The 13,182-nt window shown below is 45.7% G+C and overlaps 1 protein-coding gene across 2 annotated transcripts in view; it reads left to right on the top strand.

Annotated features, from left to right (window-relative positions):
- NFKB1 (nuclear factor kappa B subunit 1) overlaps positions 1-13,182 on the top strand; it is a 215,908-nt gene that overhangs the window by 188,227 nt on the left and 14,499 nt on the right. The gene's annotated exons all lie outside the window — the stretch shown is intronic.

Genomic DNA, 13,182 nt, shown 5'->3' with positions numbered 1-13,182 from the left:
ACACACGTGACGTTTGGAGACTGGATGGCACTGCATACGACCCCAAGAATACCATCCCTACAGTCAAGCATGGTGGTGGCAGCATCATGCTGTGGGCCTGTTTCTCAGCCAAGGGGCCTGGCCATCTGATCCGCATCCATGGGAAGATGGATAGCACGGCCTACCTGGAGATTTTGGCCAAGAACCTCCGCTCCTCCATCAAGGATCTTAAGATGGGTCGTCATTTCATCTTCCAACAAGACAACGACCCAAAGCACACAGCCAAGAAAACTAAGGCCTGGTTCAAGAGGCAAAAAATCAAGGTGTTGGAGTGGCCTAGTCAGTCTCCTGACCTTAACCCAATTGAAAACTTGTGGAAGGAGCTCAAGATTAAAGTCCACATGAGACACCCAAAGAACCTAGATAACTTGGAGAAGATCTGCATGGAGGAGTGGGCCAAGATAACTCCAGAGACCTGTGCCGGCCTGATCAGGTCTTATAAAAGACGATTATTAGCTGTAATTGCAAACAAGGGTTATTCCACAAAATATTAAACCTAGGGGTTGAATAATAATTGACCCACACTTGTATGTTTAAAATTTATTAGAATTTAACTGCGCAACATAAGTTTTTGGTTTGTAAGATTTATGCATCTGTTAATAAATCCTGCTCTTGTGTGAAGTTTGAAGGCTCTAACTTATTTGCATCTTATCAAACCTGCTAAATCTGCAGAGGGTTGAATACTACTTGTAGGCACTGTACCTGGTCCCTGCTGACATCACTAACCGTGAGTGACAGGACGCCCAGTCAGGACATAAAAGCGCCCACGCACTGACAGTAGAATAGGGACACCCACTGTGAGGGGTTTCCCATTGTACCCGAATCGAGTCGCTCATTGTTACTGTACGCTGACAGGGGGATAGACTGTGCTCTGCCCGGCTCGTCGTTTCCTGACACACCGATCAGACCACGGGGAATCACCGTCGCCGCCAGGAGCTAAGACGTCATCTTTTCCAGGACTCTTCTGGACCACGACGAATCACCGCCGCCAGGATCCAGGGCGCCATCTTTTCCAGGACCATACTGGACTCCTTATGCGCCACGGCTTTGGCGCCAACGTCCACATCCTGAACTAACCGCATTCTGAAGTCGTTGGACTGATAAGTTTGCTATTCTTGAACTTCCTACCCTATTATTCACAACTGTTTTCCCTGAGTTACGTATCCTGTGCTCCTTTATACTGTTTTCCCTGTTTTCTCCCTGTGAGGAGTATACCTGTTAAATTAAACCCCACGTTAACCCTTGCTCTGCCTCTGACCCGTTACAGCATCTTGGAACCTGCTCACACAAGTGTGACAGCTTCATATATTTCCGTAATGTTGTCTCACTCGTGTCGGGAGAGCGCCGGACAGTCCTTATGTTGCGGTCCGAAATTGGACCAATTTGCACAGACGTCTACATGAGCCATAACGCTGATGTGCCATAGAACACTATAATGCATAGGTCAATGACCACTATTCATTTATAAATCAAGCGAGAGTAATCCCTGGCTTGCAGACTCACTCACTGGATCACTACTGTTGTTACGGTTCTAAGTAGGAACCAGAGAGTGGACCCTCTGGGTCGTGGCTCCAGAGCCCCCGAGGGCGAGCGGCCCAGGTGATGACCACCCCCTATACAGGGAGTGTTAGGGGCAGGCCCAAGGGGGGTGAGACCACGACAGCCGGAACCAAAGGGACGACCCAGGGAGTGTACAGAGGGAAAGGCCAAAGGATACTGACTAGAGTAGACCCGGAGCAGGAGGGAACAGAACGTAGGGAACCAGGACCGATCAGGATGGAGCCAGAGCAGGAACGCTGGAAGAAAGAAGGAAGGAAGGTTAGGGGGGACTGACCTAGGGGTACAGATGGAACCCTAGCTAAGGGGCTACCGATGACAGCAGCAGGGAAGGACCAGGCGAGGGTCAGGCACGGAGGCAGCAGAGGAAACTGAGCGGGGGTCCAGACGGGGCTATGGAGCGGAGAGCAGAGCGCAGACTAGGAGAGAGGGGGGACCTGAGAGTCGGGGCGACGCTGCGCAGGAACGCTAAGAGCCACAGAGAAAGACAAACAGGCGTCTTACCATTCAAGACGCCAGACAGAAATACCCGGTGGGAGCCGCCATGTTGGGGCGGAGCCACCGGGTCACGTGCTCCCAGGATGCCCCGCGGTCAGAAACGAGCGAGTGCGCATGTGCGTGCCTCTGACGCGCCGTGACCCTGCAAAGCCAGACAGGGCACGGCGCGAGGATGAAGGAGAGATGCACCGGGAGGAGGGGGACCCCAGGTGAGCATCGGGGCGCGTAATAACTGTATAACAATACAGCCGGTTTACAATAGTTACAATTAGTAGTTAAGCATGTATGTGGTCCCGCTTTAAATTCCACGAACAGTTTAATGGAATTTCATCCCACCATCAACTTATCACTCAACTACTCCAGCACTGAGTAACTTTTTAGACACCATCATTAAGCTAAAGAACAATGAAATAGAAATATCCCTGTATCAGAAGCCAAATCGACCTTCCAACATACCTTAAATGGGACAGTTTCCATCCAAAACACATAAAGAACTCTATTATCTACAGCCAAGCCATCAGATACAATCGTATATGTTCCAACCCCATGGATAGAGATGAACATCTTGGTCGCCTCAAAAAGACCTTTTTGAATCAGGGCTACCATCCAAGAACAATTCAAAACCAAATTACAAGAGCAACCAGAATGTCAAGGAATCACCTGCTACATTACAAAGCTAAAGAAGAAAATAACTGGGTGCCTCCAGTAGTCACCTACAATTCAAATCTGGAAGTGCTAAGGGAAGCTGCACAGAAATTACAACCTTTACTACAAAAAGATGCCCAATTAAAATCCATTTTTCCTAACCCCCCCCCCCACTACTGTGTTTTAGGCAGCCCCCCAAATCTAAGAAGTATCATTGTCAGAAGCTCCCTGTCCTCTCCAACAGCTGCAGGAACCATTCCTTGCAACCAGAATAAAATGTAGAACCTATCCATTTATAATGACCACGGACAAGATAAAGATCTCCAATTCAAATCAGGACTACAAGATCCCAGGTACTTTCAGCTGCATCACATCTAATGTGATGTACTTAATTATTTGTACTAAATGTCCAACTGGGGGTCTGTATGTGGGGGAGACAGGGCAAAAGATTAGAACAAGGATGAATGCTCATCGCCACACAATAAGAGAAAAAAAGAATGGATCTACCTGTGGCAAAACATTTTTGTACGCCTGATTACAGCACCATGGACATGAAATTACTGGTATTGAAAGGTAACTAGGTAACTTCAAATCTCAGAGAGAGGGAAGAGTCTGGGAGTACAAACTCATGATGACCTTTGAAACACTCAGTGCAGGAATGAATGTGTCGCATGGATTTATGTCTTTTTACATCAATTAAGGAACTTTCTCCTAAGACCTTGTGGGGGCATCACAACACAGAACCAGACCCCAATCAGAGGACAATAAAACTTTCACTCCTTATCTGAACTGGTCCAATATTTATGGCCATAACTGTCTATCACTCCTCCATAATGATAGTTCTGCTTCACGTCACTTGTCTTATCTATTGCATTTTTCCTGTGCTGTGTTGTGCATAAATATGTGATTTTGTATTAGTCAATGCCTTATGAAGAGACCTGAGTAGTCTTGAAAGCTTGCAATTTGTTACCATCTTTTCAGTTAGCCATTAAAAGGTATCAACCACTGAGGACTCTCAATTCTGAATATTTTTCTGCCCTAAAATATAATTTGCTTCCACTGAGGCTTTACCATGATCATTTGTCTGATCTTCTAGACTTACTTATTTCATACATGTTTTTCATTTATATGACACTAGCTGAAGAGCCCGGCGCTGCCAGGGCATAGTAACTAACTACAGTTAGTTATAACAAATTATAATGAATATATATATATATATACACTCACTGGCCACTTTATTAGGTACACCATGCTAGTAAGGGGTTGGACCCCCTTTTGCCTTCAGAACTGCCTCAATTCTTTGTGGCAGAGATTCAACAAGGTGCTGGAAGCATTCCTCAGAGATTTTGGACCATATTGACATGATGGCATCACACAGTTGGCGCAGATTTGTCGTCTGCACATCCCTGATGCGAGTCTCCCGTTCCACCACATCCCAAAGATGCTCTATTGGATTGAGATCTGGTGACTGAGGAGGCCATTTGAGTACAGTAAACTCATTGTCATGTTCAAGAAACCAATCTGAGATGATTCGAGCTTTATGACATGGCGCATTATCCTGCTGAAAGTAGCCATCAGATGTTGGGTACATTGTGGTCATAAAGGGATGGACATGGTCAGCAACAATACTCAGGTAGGCTGTGGCATTGCAACGATGCTCAATTGGTACCAAGGGGCCCAAAGAGTGCCCAGAAAAAATTCCCCACACCATGACACCACCACCACCAGCCTGAACCGTTGATACAAGGCAGGATGGATCCATGCTTTCATGTTGTTTACGCCAAATTCTGACCCTACCATCCGAATGTCGCAGCAGAAATCGAGACTCATCAGACCAGGCAACGTTTTTCCAATCTTCTACTGTCCAATTTCGATGAGCTTGTGCAAATTGTAGCCTCAGTTTCCTGTTCTTAGCTGAGAGGAGTGGTACCCAGTGTGGTCTTCTGCTGCTGTAGCCCATCTGCCTCAAAGTTCGACGCACTGTGCGTTCAGAGATGCTCTTCTGCCTACCTTGGTTGTAACGGGTGGCAATTTGAGTCACTGTTGCCTTTCTATCAGCTCGAACCAGTCTGCCCATTCTCCTCTGACCTCTGGCATCAACATGGCATTTCCGGCCACAGAACTGCCGCTCACTGGATTTTTTTTCTTTTTCGGACCATTCTCTGTAAACCCTAGAGATGGTTGTGCGTGAAAATCCCAGTAGATCAGCAGTTTCTGAAATTCTCAGACCAGCCCTTCTGGCACCAACAATCATGCCACGTTCAAAGGCACTCAAATCACCTTTCTTCCCCATACTGATGCTCGGTTTGAACTGCAGGAGATTGTCTTGACCATGTCTACATGCCTAAATGCACTGAGTTGCCGCCATGTGATTGGCTGATTAGAAATTAAGTCTTAACACACAGTTGGACAGGTGTACCTAATAAAGTGGCCAGTGAGTGTATATATATATATATTATATATATATATATATATATATATATATATATATATATATCGAAACAAAATCACTGACCTCAGGGAGATCAGTCAAAGAAAACACTGCGGCAGCCAGCAAAGGCGCTCAATCACAGTGAAATCCTAGGTGCATTGCTCCCTGGGAAATACGAATATGCAAATAAAGTCCGCGGAGCCTCATTTAAGAGTCTCAAACATGGGACTAGCCAGATCTTCCTCCAGGGAAGGACCCAGCCAAGGGATGGCTCCTTTCGGAAACCACCATTACCACCATATTAAGTGGCCCTTTAAGTCAATATCCAGCTCTTTACGAGTTTACAGATATGACAAGGGAAATACCAAAGCCAGGTGGCCATCCACAGACAGCTGTTTCGGGGTGTTGCCCCTCATCAGTGTGGAGTAGGATTCTAGCTAGGTGGTAGCAATGCCTAGTAGACAACATCACGAAACAATCACTGACCTCAGGGAGACCAGTCAAAGAAAACACTGCGGCAGCCGGCAAAGGCGCTCAATCACAGTGAAATCCTAGGTGCATTGCTCCCTGGGAAATACGAATATGCAAATAAAGTCCGTGGAGCCTCATTTAAGAGTCTCAAACACGGGACTAGCCAGATCTTCCTCCAGGGAAGGACGCAGCCAAGGGATGGCTCCTTTCGGAAACCACCATTACCACCATATTAAGTGGCCCTTTAAGTCAGTATCCAGCTCTTTACGAGTTTACATATATGACAAGGGTTGCCCTGGCTTACGGGATGATGTGGGATATTACGGGTAGTAGTCCGGTGGCTCTGGCTGATGGGATGATGTGGGATATTAGGGGTAGTAGTCCGGTGGTTCTGGCTGATGGGATGGTGTGGGATATTATAGTGAATGTGGCTATGCGGAGTGAGCGGGGCTCTATATATATATATATATATATATATATATATATATATATATATATATATATATATATATATATATATATATATAGAGCCCCGCTCACTCCGCATAGCCACATTCACTATAATATCCCACACCATCCCATCAGCCAGAACCACCGGACTACTACCCCTAATATCCCACATCATCCCATCAGCCAGAGCCACCGGACTACTACCCGTAATATCCCACATCATCCCGTAAGCCAGGGCAACCGGACAACTACCACTAATATCCCACATCATCCCGTCACAGATGCCGGACTACTCCCCCTAATATCCCACATCATCCCATCAGCCAGAGCCACCGGACTACTACCACTAATATCCCACATCATCCCGTCAGCCAGAGCCACCGGACTACTACCACTAATATCCCACATCATCCAGTCAGCCAGAGCCTCCGGACTACTACCCTTAATATCTGTAAAGGTGTGGGAATACGATGGAAACCAGGAAGTGGACCCTCTGGGTCACTGCTCCAGAGCCCCCGAGGGCGAGCGGGCCAGGTGGAACCACCCCCTATACAGGGAGTGTTAGGGGCAGGCCCACGAGGGATGGAACCGAAACAGCCAGAGCCAAAGGGGCGACCAGGGCTAGGTAACAGAGAGACAGAGGTGAGGAATACAGGATGCAGATGCGCAGAGGACTTCAGGAACCACGGAGCAAGGGAGGCAAGCGGGACCGAGGGACCGGAGACTAACGGAGGCTGCAGGAGAGAGAGAGATAAACACAATACGGACGGGGCTATGAAAACACAGGAGTGGCAAGTCAGATAGCTGGGGGTGACGGGCCTGAGAGAGGTACACAGGGACAAGACCGAGACATAGGGCATGGCAGGAGGTGCATAAACACGGAGGCTACCAGGGGCGGCTCAGAGAGACAAAAGAGAAAACACAGAAGATACCGGGGCCTGAGGACAGGGTGAGCGCTAACGCAGAGACAGCGTCACCGCAGGAGATAATCAGGCGTCTTACCTGGCTTAACGCTGTGCAGAAATACCCGGTGGGCGCCGCCATGTTGGGGGCGGAGCCACCGCGTCACAGCTCCCAGAGGTCCGAGCGCCGGGGAAGGTGTAAGGCGCAGGCACGCAAGGCCGACGCCGAGGGCCCCTGTTGTCGGGAGCGGTGACGCATCGTGGAGCAGGAGTGCGCCGGGAGGCACGCAGAAGAGCAGCGGGGCCACGCAGGTAAGTATCAGAAGCAGCAGGGAGCGTGACAATATCCCACATCATCCCGTCAGCCAAAGCTACCGGACTACTACCACTAATATCCCACATCATTCCATCAGCCAGAGCCACTGGACTACTACCCCTAATATCCCACATCATCCCATCAGCCTGGGGTCAGAACCAGAGCTCTGAGTGGAACGGTCCTAACTTCCATACCAGGGATCCCTTTAAGAGAGGCCTGGGGTCAGAACCAGAGCGCTGAGTGGATTTGTCCTGACTTCCATGCCAATGATCCCTTTAATAGAAGCCTGGGGTGAGAATCAGAGCGCTGAGGGATTTACCCTAACTTCCATACCGGAGATCCCTTTAAGAGAGGCCTGGAGTCAGTACCAAAGCACAGAGTGGATTTGCCGTGACTTGCATACCAATGATCCCTTTAATAGAATCCTGGCGTCAGAATCAGAGCGTTGCGGGATTTGCCCTAACTTCCATACAGGAGATCCCTTTAAGAGAGCCTGGGGTGAGAACCAAAGCGCTGGATGCATTTGCCCTGACTTCCATACCGGAGATCCCTTTAAGAAAGGCCTGAGGTCAGTACCAAAGCGCAGAGTGGATTTGCCCTAACTTCCATACCAATGATCCCTTTTAAGAGACCCTGGGGTCAAAACCACAGAGCTGAGTGGAACGGTCCTAACTTCCATACCAGGGATCCCTTTAAGAGGCCTGGGGTCAGAACCAAAGCGCTGGATGGATTTGCCCTGACTTCCATACCAAAGATCCCTTTAAGAAAGGCCTGGGGTCAGTACCAAAGCGCAGAGTGGATTTGCCCTAACTTCCATACCAATGATCCCTTTAACCCCTTCACTACCAAGGGTGGTTTGCACGTTAACTCCCGGGCCAATTTTTACAATTCTGACCACTGTACCTTTATGAGGTCATAACTCTGGAACGCTTTCATGGATCCCGGTGATTCTGACATTGTTTTCTCGTGACATATTGTACTTCATGTTAGTGGTAAAATTGCATTCAAATAACTTGCGTTTATTTGTGAAAAAAATGGAAATTTGGCGAAAACTTTGAAAATTTTGCAATTTTCCAACTTTGAATTTTTATGCCCTTAAATCACAGCGATACGGCACACAAAAAACTTAATACATAACATTTCCCACATGTTTACTTTACATCAGCACAATTTTGGAACCAAAATTTTTTTTTGTTAGGAAGTTATAAGGGTTAAAAATTGACCAGCGATTTCTCATTTTTGCAACACCATTTTATTTTTAGGGACCACTTCACATTTGAAGCCACTTTGAGAGGTCTATATGATAGAAAAAAACCAAAAGTGACACCATTCTAAAAACTGCACCCCTTAAGGTGCTTAAAACCACATTCAAGAAGTTTATTAACCCTTTAGGTGCGTCACAGGAATTTTTTGAATATTAAAAAAAAAATGAACATTTAACTTTTTTTCACAAAAAAAATACTTCAGGTTCAATTTTCTTTATTTTACCAAGGGTAACAGGAGAAATTGGACTGCAAAAGTTATTGTGCAATTTGTCCTGAGTACGCTGATACCTGATTTGTGGGGGGGAACCACTGTTTCGGCGCATGGCAGACCTCAGTAGGGAAGGAGCGCCGTTTGACTTTTTCAATGCAAAATTGGCTGGAATTCAGATCGGACGCCATGTCGCGTTTGGAGAGCCCCTGATGTACCTAAACAGTGGAAAACCCCCAAGTGACCCCATTTTGGAAACTAGACCCCCCAAGGAACTTATCTAGATATGTGGTGAGAACTTTGAACCCACAAGGGCTTCACAGAAGTTTATAACGTACAGCGGTACAATTAAAAAATCATATATTTTCCACAAAAATGATCTTTTCACCCCCAATTTTTATTTTTCCAAGGGTAACAGGACCCTAAAAGTTATTGTGCAATTTGTCCTGAGTACGCTGATACCCCATATGTGGGTGTAAATGACTATTTGGGCGCATAGCAGAGCTCGGAAGGGAAGCAGCGCCATTTGACGTTTTTGGCTGGAATTGAGATCGGACACCATGTCGCGTTAGGAAAACCCCTGATGTACCAAAACAGTGGAAACCCCCCACAAATGACACCATTTTGGAATCTAGACCCCCAAGGAACTTATCTAGATGTGTGGTGAGAACTTTGAACCCCCAAGGGCTTCACAGAAGTTTATAACGTACAGCAGTACAATTAAAAAATCATATTTTTTCCACAAAAATGATCTTTTCACCCTCAATTCTTATTTTTCCAAAAGTAACAGGACCCTAAAAGATATTGTGCAATTTATCCTGAGTACGCTGATACCCCATATGTGAGTGTAAATGACTATTTGGGCGCATAGCAGAGCTCGGAAGGGAAGCAGCGCCATTTGACGTTTTTGGCTGGAATTGAGATCGGACACCATGTCGCGTTAGGAAAGCCCCTGATGTACCAAAACAGTAGAAACCCCCCACAAATGACACCATTTTGGAAACTAGACCCCCCCAAGGAACTTATCTAGATGTGTGGTGAGCACTTTGAACCCCCCAGTGCTTCACTGAAGTTTATAACGTCCGGGCGTGAAAATAAAAAAATCGTATTTTTTCCACAAACATGATATTTTAGTCCCCATTTTTTTATTTTCCCAAGGGTAACAGGAGAAATTGGACCCCAAAAGTTGTTGTCCAATTTGTCCTGAGTACGCTGATACCTCATATGTGGGAGAAAACTACTGTATGGGCACACGTCGGGGCTCGGAAGGGAAGTAGTGACGTTTTGGAATGCAGACTTTGATGGATTGGTCTGCGGGTGTCATGTGCGTTTGGAGAGCCCCTGATGTACCTAAACTATTGAAACTCCCCACAAGTGACCCCATTTTGGAAACTAGACCCCCCACGGAGCTTATCTAGATGTGTGGAGAGCACTTTGAACCCCCAAGTGCTTCACAGAAGTTTATAACGCCTGGGCATGAAAATAAAAAAAACATTTTTTTCCGCAAAATTATATTTTTGCCCCCATTTTTTTATTTTCCTAAGGGTAACAGGAGAAATTGGACCCCAAAAGTTGTTTTCTAATTTGTCCTGAGTAGGCCGATACCCTACATGTGAGGGTAAAACACTGTTTGGGCACATGGCAGAGCTTGGAAGGGAAGGAGCACCATTTGACTTTTTCAACGCAGAATTGGCTGGAATTGAGATCAGACGCCATGTTGCCTTTGGAGAGCACCTGATGTGCCCAAACAGTGGAAACCCCCAATTATAACTCCAACCCTAACCTCAACACACCCCCTAACCCTAATCTGAGCCCTAACCCTAGCCCTAACCCTAGCCCTAACCCTAACCCTACCCTAACCCTAGCGGGAAAATGGAAATAAATACATTTTCTTTTAGTTTTATTATTTTTCCCTAACTAAGGGGGTGATAACGGGGGGTTTGATTTACGATTTATGGCGGTTTTTATGTTTGGCGGCTGTCGCACGCTAAAAGACGCTTTTTATTGTAAAAATAGTTTTTGCATCACCACATATTGTGAGCTATAATTTTTCCGTATTTTGACCCACCGAGTCATGTGAGGTCTTATTTTTTGCGGGACGAGTTGACGTTTTTATTGGTACCATTTTCGGGCACGTGACATTTTTTGATCGCTTTTTATTCCGATTTTTGGGACGCAGAATGAACAAAAACCAGCGTTTCATGAATTTCTTTTGGGGGGTGCGTTTACACCGTTCCGCGTGCGGTAAAATTGATAACGCGTTTTTATTCTTCGGGTCAGTACGGTTACAGCAATACCTCATTTAGGTCTTTTTTTATGTTTTGTCGGTTTTTTGCAATGAAAACAATTTTATATAAAAAATAATTATTTTTGTATCGCTTTATTCTGCGAGCTATAACTTTTTTATTTTTTTGCGGATGATGCTGTATGGCAGCTCGTTTTTTTGCGGGACAAGATGACGTTTTCAGCGGTACCATGCATATTTATATGCGTCTTTTTGATCGCGCGTTATTGCACTTTTTGTTCGGTGGTATGATAATAAATCATTATTTTTTGCTTCGTTTTTTATTTTTATTTTTTAAGGGGTTCGCTACAGGGGTTAACTAATGGGACAGTTTTATAGGGCAGGTCATTACGGACGCGGCGATACCAAATATGTGTACTTTTATTGTTTTTGGTTTTTTTTATTTTGAAAAAATGGATTTATTGGGGAATATTTTTTTTTTTTTTACTAATTTATTTAGCGATTTTTTTTTTAACACTTTTTTTTTTTTTCTTTTTTTACTTTATTACCTTGTCCCAGGTGGGACATCACTGTCCTGTGACAGATCGCTGATCTGTCACATCACAGATCACTGTGACAGATCAGCGATCTGTCACAGGCACTGCTGCAGACTTCCTCATGCCTGCGCTTTGCAGGCAGTGAGGAAGTCAGCTCCCTGTAGGCCCCCGTCGCCATCTTGGATCCGGGGGCCTGTAGGGAAAGAGCCCCCCGCAGCAGCGCTGCACATTGCGCTGCCGTGGGGGGCTCAGGGAAGCACGGAGGGAGCCCCCTCCCTGCCGATGCTTCCCTTTAACCCCCGGTACACCGCGATCGCGTTTGATCGCGGTGTGCAAGGGGTTAACGTGTCGGGGGTTGATAATTAGCTGACACTCGGCCGCGATCAGCGGCGCTCACCACGTGGGCGCCGCTGATCGCGATGACGTAATATTCCGTCCATGGTAATTAGGTCCATGGTCACATGGACGGAATATTACGTCAATTGTAGGTAAGGGGTTAAGAGACCCTGGGGTCAGAACCACAGAGCTGAGTGGAACAGCCCTAACTTCCACACCAGGGATCCCTTTAAGTGAGGCCTGGGGTCAAAACCAAAGCCCTGGATGGATTTGCTCTGACTTCCATACCAATGATCCCTTTAAGAGGGAAGATATACCTTTGGGATGGAGGATGTGTGATGGGGATATGGGCAGGGAGGGGGGATTCATTTCTGTCATGTGATCTCTGCTCCTTTCAGGGGGGCAGACAATGGCTGGGAGCTTATGTTCCCGAAGATGCTAGATTTCTCCCACCATGTCAGTGTCTGCTGAGGTGTTGTCAAGTGGGAAAACTTGCTCATAGCAACCAATCACAGCTCAGCTACTTTTAACTAGCTCTGGTGAAATGAGAGATGCTTAGTGATTGGTTGCAAGGAAAACTGTTGGTCGTAGCAATCAATCACAGCTCAGCTTCTTTTGAACAGCTCTGGTAAATTGAAATATGCTTCGTGATTGGTTGGTGATACACACATACATACATACATTCAGTTATATATATATATATATATATATATATATATATATATATATATATATATATATATATATATATATATACACACACACACGGTATATATATAGATATATGTAAACTTCTGCCAGATTCTTGTTATTATTATCTGTGATGCAATAGGCAGATGCCTTCTTACAATTAGATCATGGCAGAGATTCCTATAGGTGCCTGTTAGACAATACTCGCTGCTAGTATGTCTCAAGTACAAGTTTGGTCTCTTTATTCAGATTACATCCAAAAGCCCATGCCCACCTCGAGCCAGAGAATGCAGACTAAACTACAGTTGAAAGGGAATATTATAAATACATTTTAAGAATACAGAGATTCTGCCAGAGTTGAAGAATATTAGAAATGTATGGCATTTGATGGTGTTGTTCAATGCTTTTTGTTATAAATATTAAGCATTATTTCCCATGCACACAGGACAATTACGAATTGATAGTTCTGTGCACACAGGCAGTCGTTTATCTCATCAGAATAGTTCCTGTTTATAAGTTAGCTTAATCATTTCACCTGACCTTTATTGCTCATTTGTCAGGTGGTTGTCAGCCAGTTTACCCTGTCCGATTGC

The sequence above is a fragment of the Dendrobates tinctorius genome, unplaced genomic scaffold (genome assembly GCF_039654945.1).
Source record: "Dendrobates tinctorius isolate UK_male_01 unplaced genomic scaffold, ASM3965494v1 ptg000011l, whole genome shotgun sequence".
Lineage (NCBI taxonomy): Eukaryota > Metazoa > Chordata > Amphibia > Anura > Dendrobatidae > Dendrobates > Dendrobates tinctorius.
This window is presented reverse-complemented; position numbering and strand designations above follow the sequence as displayed.